Genomic DNA, 14,130 nt, shown 5'->3' with positions numbered 1-14,130 from the left:
ATGATTTCCAAGAGGAAGAGGACAGCTGATGGACAGGGTGAGAATGATACACATTTTGGTGTCCTCTGAATTTTATGCTGAGTTCAGATTACCACGTGCATAGCCACCCATTGGAGTCTGGCCACGTGAGTTGAGTCCTGGCTCTCCCATTTATTTACCGCTACCCTTGGGTACATTACTTGTTTGTGCCTCAGTGTTCTCACATGAACATTAACAGGAATATTATGAGTAATGACCTCATTAACTCGTTCTTAAGAATTAAATGGACTTCTCTGGCGGTCCAGTGGTTAAGGCTGCGGGCTTCCAATGCAGCAGGTGCAGGTTCGATCCCTGGTAGGGGAACTAAGAGCCCACATGCCGCATGGCATGGCCAAAAAAAAAAAAAAAAATTAAATGATTACTGGGTTAGATGTCAAAATATAGAATTTAGCACTGGTTTTCACTCTCTGGTCTATAGTAAATTCTGCACAAGTCACGTACTCACTTTATGTCAAAATGTTATGTCTCATGAAAATACAAAGCTAACAAAAGGTAAAGCACTTTGTTCTTAAAAGAAAAATCAGGAATTCCCTGGCTGTCCGGTGGTTAAGACTTGGACTTTCACTGCCCTGGACCCAGGTTCAATCCCTGGTCAGGGAACTAAGATATCACAAGGCGCGGTGCGGCCAAAAAAAAAAAAAAGTAATAAAGATTAAATGAGGCACTTTATTTTTTTTAATGAGCTACTTTAAAAAGTGGCTGGGCTTGTTTTTCTAAATGAAGTTTTATTGGAACACATACGTGCACGAACACCAAAGTGCCTAAAACATAATCGATTACCGTTATTATTCAAAAATGTAAAAACAGTACTTTAAAAGTTAGCCTTTTCCTTAACCAAAAGAAAAAGGGGAGGAGAGGCTTGAATCAGCCAGCCTGGGATGCAAATTCTGGCTCTATCACTTGTTTGTTGTATATCTTAGTTTCTTCATCTATAAAACAGTAAAATAATAGTTCTTATACCCTAGGGTTCCTGTGAGGATTAAATAATTCATATTAAGCATTTAAGACAGCAGCACACAATAAATGATCAAAGTGTTCTGCTGCGTGTGTGTGCAAACAAATAGCCATTTCCTAGGGTTCAAACATTATCCTGTGCTGAGGTCGTACACCTGCAGCCTGACCTCTCCTCTGGGCTCCAGATTCTTCCGCGAGATTCCTTCTCCCTAACTGCCCTTTAACTTGTCAGACTTCTCCCACTACTTTCAGCCACAAGAAAGCCTCACTTTCCGCCTCCAACCTAAAACAACTCCCCTGCAACTGCCACCACCACCCCCAGCTTCCCCATCCACGCATCCAAAGTGCCCCAGTCCACCCATGTACGCCATCAATAAGCCCAGAAATCATCCCGAGTCCTCTCTTCCCCTCACACCCCTCTCCTAATCCATCAGCACGTCCCAATAGCTCTACCTCCAAAATCACTCCCTCAGTCGTCACCAAGGTCTAAACCACAAACACACTCACTCCCAATGCCTCGTCTCTCCCCCTCCTATTCAGGTGTTGATGGCCCTCCCCAACTCAATCTCCAGCCTGGGTCCCTCAAACTCAGACTCAACAGCCTGCAAGGAACAGCATGATTGGAAGGCCAAGGCCCTAACCAAGGCTCTTGTGTGTCTCCCCCTTACCCTGGCCACATATCAGTCTTATCTAGGTTCCTGGAGGTCCACCTCAGGGCCTTTGCATGTGCTGCCCCCTCGGTCTAGAAGTCTCTGTCCCCGACTCTTCTCAGAGCCAGCTGCTTCTTGCCTTCCAGAGCTTAGCTGACGTGACAGTTTGAGATGCCAAAAGGGAAGAGAAGCCAGAAAGGAAGGGACATGAAGAAGAGGTGAACAGCTGAGAGTGCCAGTGAGGGCCTGGGCACTGAGAGGCCAAGGGCATGGCAGGAAGAGGCCATGGGGGGAGGTGACAGGTGGTGAAAGAGTAACACGCTGGAAAAGGCCCTAAGGACAAGACAGGTGGGTACAGGGACAAAATGGGGGAGTGGGTACCGTGAAAGGCAGGAACTAAGCGGAGGTGACAGGCTGAACGAGCTGGTGGTGACAGGGCAGGGGGTCAGTACCAAAGTGGGAGCGGTCAGTAACACGTGGGTGGACGATGCAGGTAGTTAGGCTGTAAGGACACAAAGCAGGAGTGGGGGTGCGTGGAAGACGTCACGGTGACGGTGGGAGGACATTCAATGGGCCCGTAAAGTACACGAGGGAAGGTGACAGGTGTGAAGGGACGGGGTGATGAGATGAGGGAAGAAATGGGGCTGTGAGGGGTACGGGGGTGACAGAACGGGGGTAGGTGACTGGAGACACATGAGCTCACACGGTAATGGAACGGGGACAGTAGCAGGCAGAGGAACCAGTGAGTGGATAAGGGGACTGAGGACAGCGGGCAGCGGAGAGTCCCACATCGACGGGCAGGAGACCGGCCCCGGAGGGCACTGCGAGGCGCAGCACTGGCAGGTGCGTCAGGGCACGGCCGCGAAGGGTGCCTAACAGAGAGGCGTCAGGGAGGAAGGAGTGAGGAGGGCAGTGGGCACACCGACAATCTTGGGAGGACTGATGGGGATCTCGCCTGGGGGGGCACTGATGCTGGGGGCACTGGCAGCACAGGCGGAGGAAGGACATTAGGGGGAGGTTACTGACAGGGAGGAGGGCACTTGGGGGGTCACTGATGTGGGAGACACTGACTGGAAGGGCACCACAGGCGGGGGCGAACACCGCTTTGGGGGACCCTGAGGGGGTAAAGGAGGCGGGAGGGCACTGGCATGGGGCACTAACGGCGTGGAGGTCACTGGTGCGGGTGGACCGTCATGGGAGACACTGGTGGTGGACACGGACACGACGTCACTGTCGGGGGTGGACGCCGTTGTAGAGGACACTGACGGGGCGGGCACTGACCTGGGGGACGCTGACCTGCGGGACGCCGACAAGGCGAGCATCACGGCGGCAGCGACGGGCGGGGCGTGGACGCTGACAAAGGGGTGGACACTGAGGGGGCAGCGACAGGCAGAGGGTGGACGCCGACATGAGGACACTGACGGGGTGGCCCCTCCGGGCCCGGCCAGCTAGTACCGCCGGCTCTGAGGGGCGGCCGCACTCACCTGCCCCGCGGGCCGGGCGTCGCGGCGGCTCCTCGGAGGCCCGGGTGGAGGCCAGGGCGCGGGCGGAGGCGAAGCCCGGGCGGCCTGGGGCGGGCCGCGCGCACATGGGCCCGGCCGGGCGAGGCGCCCACGGATACGGCGCCTACAGACTCAGCCCGGCGGACCGGCGGCTCGGGACCGGCTCGGGCCGCGGGCGGCGCTCCGGTCACTCCAAAATGGCGGTGGCGGCGGCCGGGCGCGCGCACGCCGGGGGCGGGGCCTCGTGCGGGGGCTCGCGCGCGCAGCGGGGCGGGGCCTATAGGTGGGCGGGGCCCATGTTGGGCGGGGCCGCGCGGGGTGAGGCGGGCGCGGCTTCGTCCTCCGCTGGTCCTTCTGAGGTACCGCAAAATTTCTGCATGAGCGTAGGTAAGTTTTGATGGGCTAATGCGTTTGCGGTGATACATTTTCTAACACAACATCATCAACAGAACAACCCCTCCGGAGGCCTGAAACGATTTGAGGGTCACACATCTGGGGCAGGGGTATCTCTGCTCCCTGGGAGCCTTCCTCTAAGGCTGAAGGCCTCTGCGACTGGGGCAGCTGGGTGTCTCCCGAGCACCTTGGGCACGTGGCGTGGACACGGCCAGAGCAACCGTGAGCAGTGGTCAGCTCTCCGTCCTCTCTACTACCCGGACTGGGAGCGTCGGAGCAGCAGCCACCAGACCCATGGTTTTTCCAGGTGCCCCCCAGGTTCTCGTAGTATTTTGCACATTAAAATATGTACCCATTTGGCATTTGTCGGAGTTGTTTGACTCAATCAAACTGATCTCTAAAATGAGAATTGTTATTTCAGGTGGCAGCGTGAACCATGGGAGACGTTGGAAAAAGAAATGGAACACGTAAGGAACATCTAACGTTCTTGCCAGTCATCCCCTTACTGCCTCTCGGCTTCCAATGCACGTGGTCCGTGGCGGAGACGGATCTGACCCCTGGCCATGCTGAGCCTTGGCGGCAGAGGGAGCGGGAGAGGTTGCGGGAGAAGGTTTGCTCCGGGGCTGCTCGGCGGGCGGGAGGCGCCTGCTTCCCCACGTCCGGCTCCTGCGGAGACAGCTTCCCCTGGACGTCTTCCCCAGGCAAACGGCAGGGCAGATTTCTGGCAAGTTCTGTAGGATGAACTTTCAGGAAGTGGGGATAAAAAAAGCGTCAAGGGCTTCCCTGGTGGCGCAGTGGTTGAGAGTCCGCCTGCCGATGCAGGGGACACGGGTTCGTGCCCTGGTCCGGGAAGATCCCACATGCCGCAGAGCGGCTGGGCCCGTGAGCCATGGCCGCTGAGCCTGCGCTCCGCAACGGGAGAGGCCCGCGTACCGCAAAAAAAAAAAAAAAAAAAAAAAGCGTCAAGCTCTCAACCGGGAATAGATTACAAGCCCTGCAAGCGCAGACCCCACCCCCAAGGCTGGAGGTGCGGTGGGTAGAGCTGCAGAACAGGGGCTCAGCGCTAGGAGTCCCAGTGCTTGAGATGCTCCCACTCGTTGTCCTGCTCTGAGTGCCTGCAACCCTCATCCTGATCGTGATGTTCTTCTGGGGTCAGCCAGGGCTCCTCCGCTCTCCCACCCCACCCTTGGTTCAGCCACACGTCCCTCAACTTCTAACTACAACCAGCTCTCCTCCTGCAGCCCTGGTCCAGGTTTATCTCACCTGACTGACAACAGCAGCCTCCCAACAGGCTCCCTGTTTCTATCCTGCCACACTTGCTGGAGGCCAGCTTGTCGCAGTCAGCAGAGCACCCAGTAAAAAGAAGTCCAGGGCTTCCCTGGTGGCGCAGTGGTTGGGAGTCCGCCTGCCGATGCAGGGAACGCGGGTTCGTGCCCCGGTCTGGGAGGATCCCACATGCCGCGGAGAGGCTGGGCCTGCGCATCCGGAGCCTGTGCTCCGCAGTGGGAGAGGCCACAGCAGTGAGAGGCCCGCGTACCGCAAAAAAAGTCCAATCCCATCCCTTCCCCAGGGGCTCCCATGTCACACAGCACGAAAGCCAGTCCTTGCTGCCACCCACAGGTCCTACACAGGTGGGTCTCATTTGTGCTCTGCCCCTTGTTCATCTAGCTCCAATCAGGAGACCCTCCTGCCGCAGGCCATTGAATGTGCATCCTGTCACACCCTCTAATTGTCCCCATGCAAACTGACCTCCTACATCTTACTCCATTGTCCCCTTCTCCGTGAGGACTTCCCTGGCCTTCCTATTTCAAATCTCAAACCTACATACATGCATACACAGACAGACATGCACACACATGCATGCACATGGGCACACTCACAGCCCCTTTCCCTGTTTGGTTTTTCCTCCTTGTGTCAGTAGTCAGGGTTCAATGAGGGGACAGAGAGCACACAGTGACTTCAGAGAAAGTTTGATATAAAGATTACTGAGGGACTTCCCTGGTGGTGCAGTGGGTAAGACTCCGTGCTCCCAGAGCAGGGGGCCCAGGTTCGATCCCTGGTCAAGGAACTAGATCCCACATGCATGCCACAACCTAGAGTTCACATGCCACAACTAAGGAGCCTGCCTGCCGCAACTAAGACCTGGTGCAACCAAATAAGTAATTTTTTTAAAATTACTAATAACGGAATTAATTATAAAGGGGTAAAGAACTCTGTATTCAAGAAAGGACAAAACATTCCCTGCTAAATGCTTCTGGGATCCAGCTCCATTATTGCAGAGCAGGCAAAGAGAAGTGGATTTGGAGCTGAGGCAGTAAGTGGAAAATGGGCAGAGTCCGACCTTCTGGAAAGTCAGCTTCTGTATGCAGCCTTTCAAGCATATTTGAACTTCCATACAACAACAAAACAATGCTATATTTTCACCTAACAAGGTACATCCATCCTTATTGCAAGTGAAGAAATTCTCACTTTCCCCCAAATGAGCATATGTACAGTCCCAGCAGTCATTGTATCTGTCACTGGCTACATTCATTACTCCTCAAATTCTGTCACTGTCCCACTGAATACTCTATTATGCTCTTAAAACTAAATAGTAGGGCTTCCCTGGTGGCACAGTGGTTAAAAATCCGCCTACCAATGCAGGGGACACGGGTTCAAGCCCTGGTCCGGGAAGGTCCCACGTGCCACGGAACAACTAAGCCTGTGCGCCACAACTACTGAGCCCATGTGCCACAACTACTGAAGCCCGCGTGCCTAGAGCCCATGCTCCACAGCAAAGAGAAGCCCACACAGTAAGAAGCCTGCGCACCGCAACTAAGAGTAGCCCCCGCTCGCCGCAACTAGAGGAAGCCCACGTGCAGCAACAAAGACCCAATGCAGCCAAAAATAAATTAATTAATTTTAAAAAAAACTAAATAGTAAAGTTAACTTCTGACAACTTATATATTTTTAAAGTAAATTTGTTATTATTCAGTATAATATATATTATTCCATCTCACTCAAATTTTTTAAAAATTGGAGTATAATTACTTTACAATATTGTGTTAGTTTCTTGCTGTACAGCAAAGTGAATCAGCCATACATATACATATATCCCCTCTTTTTTGGATTTCATTCCCATTTAGGTCACCACAGAGCCTTGAGTAGAGTTCCCTGTGCTATACAGTAGGTTTTCAGTTATTTTATATATAGTAGTGTATATATGTCAATCCCAACTTGTATATTTTTAAAAAATGGAAAGCAGAAGGGACAAAATGGTTAGTTTCTATATTATATATGCAAAGAGAAAATGTGCAAAGCTACTACAATCCTTTTCTCTGTAATTGGTCACAAGAAGTAGTTGATAGGTACAGCTCTTTAACAGTGTTCTCTTCTAAACTGCCTATAGTGTGCACAGAACAGGTAGAACAAAGCAGGCTGAATTCAGTATTTCAGGCACAGAACGACCAAATAAAATAAATTCTATCACTACAAACACCAAATGCAAAATTATTCACCAGTCAATTAGAAAATGTAAAACTCTGATATAAAATGAGTGTGCCCCTGGAGCACAGTCAGAACAGGAGGAACTCTGGTTCTGTCCTGTTCTTCTCTTCAAGAGCCCCAACGGTGCAGCGGGACACAGACTGGGACATCAGAAGACTACTGCTCCATAAACCAAGTAGGATCAACACAGAGAAGTGGGCTTCCCTGATGGCGCACTGGTTGAGAATCCGCCTGCCAATGCAGGGGACACGGGTTTGGTCCCTGGTCCCGGAAGATCCCACATGCAGCGGAGCAACTAAGCCCATGCGCCACAACTACTGAGCCTGTGCTCTAGAGCCCGTAAGCCACAACTACTGAGCCCGCGTGCCTCAACTACTGAAGCCCGTGCGCCTAGAGCCTGTGCTCCGCAATGAGAAGCCCGCGCACCACAACGAAGAGTAGCCCCCGCTCACCGCAACTAGAGAAAGCCCGTGCACAGCAGCGAAGACCCAACACAGCCAAAAATAAATTTAAAACACACACACACAGAGAAGTCCACACCTATATACACCATAACCAAATTCCTGCATGCCAAAGACAAAGAAAACCATGAAAGCCACAAGAGAAAAGTGACCCATCACATAAAGGGAAAGAATGATACAATGAATAGCTGACTTCTCCCAAGAGATGATGGAGGCTGTAGGCAGTAAATGCCATACTCAAAGTGTTAAAGGAAAAAGCAAACCTGTCAATGAATAAATTCTATACTCAGCAATACTATCCTTCAAAAATGAAGCTGGGAGAAAAAATGAAGGTGAAATAAACACATTGCCAGATAAACAAAACAGAAAATGTATTGCTAGGAGATTTGCCTTACCAGAAATACTAAAGAAAGTTCTTCAAGCTGAAAGAAAATGACATAAGATGTTCACTCAAGTCAACAGGAACGAAGAACCAAATTCAGCAACATGTAAAAGGCTTATCTACTAAGACCAGTGGGCTTTATCCCAAGAATGCAAAGTTGGTTTAGCATCCAGAACGCAAATCATGTAATACACTATATTAATAGGATAGAGGATAAAACCACAGGATTGTTACAATAGCTGCAGAAAAGGCATTTGACTGAATTTAATACCTGTTCAAGATAAATACACTCAACAAATTAGGACTAGATGGGAAATTCTTCAACTTCATAAAAGGTATCCAGGAAAAGTCTGGAGCTGACATCAGACTTAATGGTGAAAGATGTAATGCTTTTTAAAGATTGGAAATGAGGCAAGGGTGTCTGCATTCACTACCTCAGCTCTACACTGCAGGATTCTGCATGCAAGGAGCTTGGAAGTCACCAATCCATCCTAAGAAGTAAAGGGCTAAACAGACTGAAAAATCAGCAACTCTTCTTGGATCTATGAGAGAAGGGAGGACACAGAGCAAACCACTGCTCCCAAGGTAGGAGAGACAGGCGGGTGAATACAAGTCATCACAGCTTACCAGAGCAAAGGTTCATGAGAGAAACTGGCCTGAGAACCTGTGTGTGCGGGGCAAGGGGGGCGATGAACTGTAACTGATGAATTTCGGGAGGTTCAAAGTCAGCAACTGTTAAGAGTTAAAAACTCCGGGGCACCCAGTCATGAGGGAGCCCACACAATACTGTGAGATTTACCCCTGGAGCCTGAGCAGGTTCCCAAGTAAATATCAGCAAAGCCCCCTCAAGCTTTCTGCAGGGGGAGGGAAGGAACCATCTCCTACCGCGACAGAGCACTCTGCTCTCCTTAACAAGGCTGCGCTCAAGGGAAACTCGTTAACCAGAGCCTGACCTGCTGGGGTGTTATCAGAGCCTAACTGACCAGGGGAAGGGAAATGCCCAGCTCCAGCCTCTCTGGGCAGCCCGTCCCAACCAAGGGGAGATAAAGGACTGAGAAACACTTGTGAAGTTCACAGTCCAGAGGCACAGGCTCAGTAAAAGAACTGAGGCCCCATCACAGGACCGTAGAAGGCGTCTCCTCTCCCACACCTCACCTCCACATTATTAAGGCCTATTTATAGCAGTTCCTTTCACCCAGTACATCATGTCTGGCTATCAGGAAAAAATTACACAGTTAAAAGGCAAAAAACACAATTTGAAGAGCTAGAGCAAGGTTCAGAACCAGAAATGGCAGAGATGTTGGAATTATCAGACCGGGAGTTTAAGCAACTATGATTAATACGCTAAGGGCTCTCATGGATAAAGTAGATGACATGTAAGAACAGATGGGCAATGCAAGCGGAGAGACGGAAATGCTAAGAAAGAACCGAAAAGAAATGCTAGACATAAAAAACGCCATAACAGATATGAAGAATGCTTTTGATGGGCTTATTAGCAGACTGGATAACACTGAGGAAAGAATCTCTGAACTGGAGGATATCTCAATAGAATCTTCAAAAACAAAACAAAGAGAACAAATACAGAAAAAAACAGAACGTCCGGGCTTCCCTGGTGGCACAGTGGTTGAGGGTCCGCCTGCCGATGCAGGGGATGCGGGTTCGTGCCCCGGTCCGGGAGCATCCCACGTGGCGCAGAGCGGCTGGGCCCGTGAGCCATGGTCGCTAAGCCTGAGCGTCCGGAGCCTGTGCTCCGCAATGGGAGAGGCCACAGCGGTGAGAGGCCCGAGTACCGCAAAAAAAACCCAAAACAGAACATCCAAGGACTTGTGTTCTACAAAAGGTGTAACATACACATAATGGTAATATCAGAACAAGAAGAAAGAAACAGAAGAAATATTTGAAATGATTCTACATTGCACTAAAGGTTCTAGTCAGTGCAATGAGGCAAGAAAAAAATTAAAGGCATACAGATTAAAAGGAAGAAGCAAAATTGTCTTTATTCACAGATAACATGATCATCTATTTAGAAAATCCTAAGGGATCTATCAAAAAAATCTAGAAATAATAAACTAGTTTAACAAGGTCACAGGATACAATATCAATATACAAACAACAGTTGTATTTCTACAATTAGAAACAAACAGTCTGAAAATGGAATTAAGAAAAAAATTCCAGGGAATTCCCTGGCGGTCCAGTGGTTAGGACACCGCACTTTCACTGCCGAGGGCCTGGGTTCAATCCCTGGTCTGGGAACTAAGATCCCACATGCCACACGGTGTGGCCAAAAAAAAAGGAAAGGAAGAGAAAAAGATTCCATTTACAACTGCATCAAAATGAATAAAATACTTAGGAATAAATATAACAAAAGAAGTGCATACAGAAAAGAGTCAATGCAGCAGGCTAACAACTTACCAAAAAACCAAACAAACAAACAAATAAAACCCCTGCTTACACAGTTAGCCCTTGACGGGCATCTGAGAACCTGGATTTCGGGGAGGTTCCCACCATCCCTGGAAATGATCAGAGTGGCTCTTTGAGCCAGACAATATGACTTATGTTGAAATCTGCTTTCTTTCCGGGTGCCTGGAATTTTGTTAGGCACCAGGCAGAGACTGCCTATCTGGCCAGCCCTGCAATGGATTGAACAGTGGCCCCACCCGAAAGATATACATCTACCCCAAACCTGTGAATGCGACCTTTGGAAAAAGGGTCTTTGCAGATGTCATTAAGTTAAGATCTCAAGATAGATCATCCTGGATCAGGGTGGGTCTTAAATCCAATGACAAGTATCCTTCTCAGAAAAGGAGAGAAGACACAGGGAAGAAAGCGATGTAAAGATAGAGACAGAAATTGGAGTGATAAACCTACAAGGATTGCTGGCAGCAACCAGAAGGTAGTATAGAGGCCTGAAATAGATTGTCCCTCGGAGCCTCCGTAAGGAACCAACCAGGCAGACACCTTGATTTCAGGCTTCTGGCCTCCTGAACTGTGAGAGAACAAATTTCTGTTGTTTGAAGTCTCCAGGTTTGTATCAGTTTGTTACAGCAGCCTTAGGAAATAAATATAAGTTCCCAATAAAACCGTGGGTGCTGAGTTTCTGATGAACTTACCTGGTTGGCAACATTTCACACCCATTGTCACAACTCCCTGGGACAATTAAGTTTGTCCTGTGTAACTACGTGATGACCGTGGAAGCTGGCACCTGGTCTCCCCCAAACTTAGCCGCATGAGCCTTTTCACTTTGCTGATTTTCCCTTGTATCCTTTTCCTGTAATAAATCATGGCCATGAAAATGACTCTATGCTGAGTCCTATGAGTCCTCCTACAAATCATCAAATCTGGGGGTGATCTTGCAACTCCCCTGCAATAAAAACTACAAAGCACTGCTGAGAAAAATTAGACAAGACCTAAATAAATGGAGAGACATGCTATGTTCATGGATTAAAAGACTCAATATTGGGCTTCCCTGGTGGTACAGTGGTTAAGAATCCGCCTGCCAATGCAGGGGACACGGGCTTGAGCCCTGGTCCGAGAAGAACCCACGTGCCGCGGAGCAACTAAGCCTGTGCGCCATAACTACTGAGCCTGTGCTCTAGAGCCCGCGAGCCACAGCTACTGAAACCTGCACACCGAGAGCCCCTGCTCCGCAACAAGAGAAGACACTGCAATGAGAAGCCCGCGCACCGCAACGAAGAGTAGCCCCCGCTCGCTGCAATTAGAGGAAAGCCCGCGCGCAGCAACAAAGACTCAAGTCATCCAAAAATAAATAAATAAATAAATTTAGTTTTAAAAAATTCCTTAAAATAAAAAGAAAGACTCAGTATTGCCAAGATGGCAATTCTCCCCAAACCTGATCAATAGATTCAGTGCATTATCAGTGAATTTTTCAGCAGATGGTCGTTTTTTTTAATAGAAACTGACAAGCTAACACTAAAATTTACACAGAAGTGCAAAGGATTGAGGTAGCCAAAACAGTTTTGAAAATTAGAGGACTCACACTTCTTGAATTCAAAATGTACTATAAATCTAGAATAATCAAGACAGAGTAGAATTGGCATAAGGATAGGCATATATATCAATAGAACACAGTAGCAAAAATATGATCAATTGATTTTTTTTTATAAAGGTGCTAAGTCAATTCAATAGGGAAGCAATATCTTTTTTTTTTTTGACCACACTGCACGGCTTGTGGATTCTCATTTCCCTGACCAGGGATTGAACCCGGGCTGTGGCAGTGAAAGCCCGGAATCCTAACCACTAGGCCACCAGGGAACTCCGAAGCAATATCTTTTTTTTTTTTTAAAGAGACAGTCTTTGACTTACAACGATTTTTAAAAAATTATTTATTTATTTGTTTATTTGGTTGCAGTGGGTCTTAGTTGTGGCAGGCGGGCTCCTTAGTTGTGGCACGTGAACTCTTAGTTGTGGCATGCATGTGGGATCTAGTTCCCTGACTGGGGATCGAACCAGGCCCCCCTACATTGGGAGCATGGAATCTGAACCACTGCACCACCAGGGAAGTCCCCCAAGCAATATCTTTTAAAAAAATTATATTGGAAAAATTGGTTATCCACATTCCAAAAATAAAAAAGTTAAACCGTTACTTCACACTATACACCAAAATTAGTTCAAAATGGATCACAGCCCTAAATCTGAGAGGTGAAATACTTCTAGAAGAAACATAGGAGAAATTATTTGGGTTAGGAAAAGACTCTATAGATATGAGACCATAAACATACTACCAAAAAGAAAAATATTCATAACTTAGACTTCATTAAAATAAAAAACCTTTGCTCTTCAAAAGATGCCATTAAGAAAAATAGAAGACAAGCCACAAACCAGGAAAAAATTTTAAATCATATGTCTGATAAAGGACTTGAGTCTAGAATATATATTTTTAAAAAATCTTACAACTCATAAGACAAATGACCCAATTTAAAAAGAGGCAAAAGATTTAAATAAACATTTCACCAAAGAAGGTAATACAAATGACTTACGGGCACACGAAAAGATGCTCAAGGGACTTCCCTGGTGGTCCAGTGGTTAACACTCTGCGTTCCCAATGCCGGGGGCCTGGGTTCGATCCCTGGTCAGAGAACTAGATCCCACAGGCATGCCGCAACTAAGAGTTCGCATGCCGCAACTAAGAGCCCACATGCCACAACTAAGAGCCCACATGCCACAACAAAGATCCTGCGTACTGCAACTAAGACCTGGTGCAGCCGAATAATTAATATTAAAATAAAAAAGATGCTCAACATCAGTCATCATTAGGGAAATTCTAAATTAACCCACATGTCACTACACAACCCCTTGGATGGCTACAATTAAAAAGGCTGACAACTTCAAATGCTGGTAAGGATGTGGAAAAACTGGAACCTTCATACATTGCTGGTGGTAACGTCAAATTGTAAAGCACTTTGGAAAATAGTTTGACAGTTTCTTATAAACATAAACTGAACATACAGCCCAATACTTTCACTCCTAGGTATTTACCCAAGAGAAGTTAAAACAGGTGTCCACAAAAAGACTTGTACAGGAATGTACACAGCAGCATTATTACAGGCAAAAACTGGAAACGTTCCAAACATCAATTGGTGTGTTGACTCTAATAACATAATAGCCAGTTGTTTCACCAGCAAAAGCAAGTTTATTCAGGAATAGCAGAGGAACTGTAATTCATGATGTGGAAACTATGGCAGACTACAAGTAAATCCAAAAAACAGGAAAAGGGAGTTTGCTTTTATAGGGAAAAGGGGTCAGTTGGGAGGTACTGTGCTAACTAGAGGCCGCTGGAGGAGCCTGGAGGCTTCCTATTGTTTGGGCTGTGACAGTCTCTGATTGGCTGGGATGTCCTTGGGCCGGAGGGGTTTCTTCCTCCTGATGGAGAGAGAGTAGAGGCACCTGTCTTCCTGTTTCTGGTAATTGCGGATGCACGGTGGGCATGACAGAACACCCTAACGACCTGTCCTGGCTCCAGCTTCAACTGAGGTTTCTTTAAATAATTCCACTGTGAAAGGTTAAAGAAAATGTCACGTATCCAGACAATGAACCACTATTCATATAAAGGAACAAACTACTGCTATATACAACAACATGGATAAACTTCAAAAATATTATGCTAATGGGCTTCCCTGGTGGCGCAGTGGTTGAGAGTCCGCCTGCCGATGCAGGGGACACGGGTTCGTGCCCCGGTCTGGGAAGATCCCACGTGCCGCGGAGCGGCTGGGCCCCTGAGCCATGGCCACTGAGCCTGCGCATCT

The 14,130-nt window shown here is 48.2% G+C and overlaps 1 protein-coding gene across 1 annotated transcript in view; it reads right to left on the bottom strand.

Annotated features, from left to right (window-relative positions):
- PPP6R2 (protein phosphatase 6 regulatory subunit 2) overlaps nucleotides 1-3,231 on the bottom strand; it is an 83,444-nt gene extending 80,213 nt beyond the window's left edge. Inside the window, exon 1 of the mRNA XM_082850537.1 lies at nucleotides 3,128-3,231. The gene's annotated coding sequence lies outside the window, so the exon portion shown is untranslated. The remainder of the gene's footprint in view (nucleotides 1-3,127) is intronic.
- Between the last annotated feature and the right edge of the window lie 10,899 nt (nucleotides 3,232-14,130).

Source organism: Leucopleurus acutus (genome assembly GCF_964270905.1).
Source record: "Leucopleurus acutus genome assembly, chromosome: 11".
Taxonomy (NCBI): Eukaryota; Metazoa; Chordata; class Mammalia; order Artiodactyla; family Delphinidae; genus Leucopleurus; species Leucopleurus acutus.
Note: the sequence above shows the minus strand (reverse complement) of the source record. Positions and strands in the feature narration are given on the sequence as shown.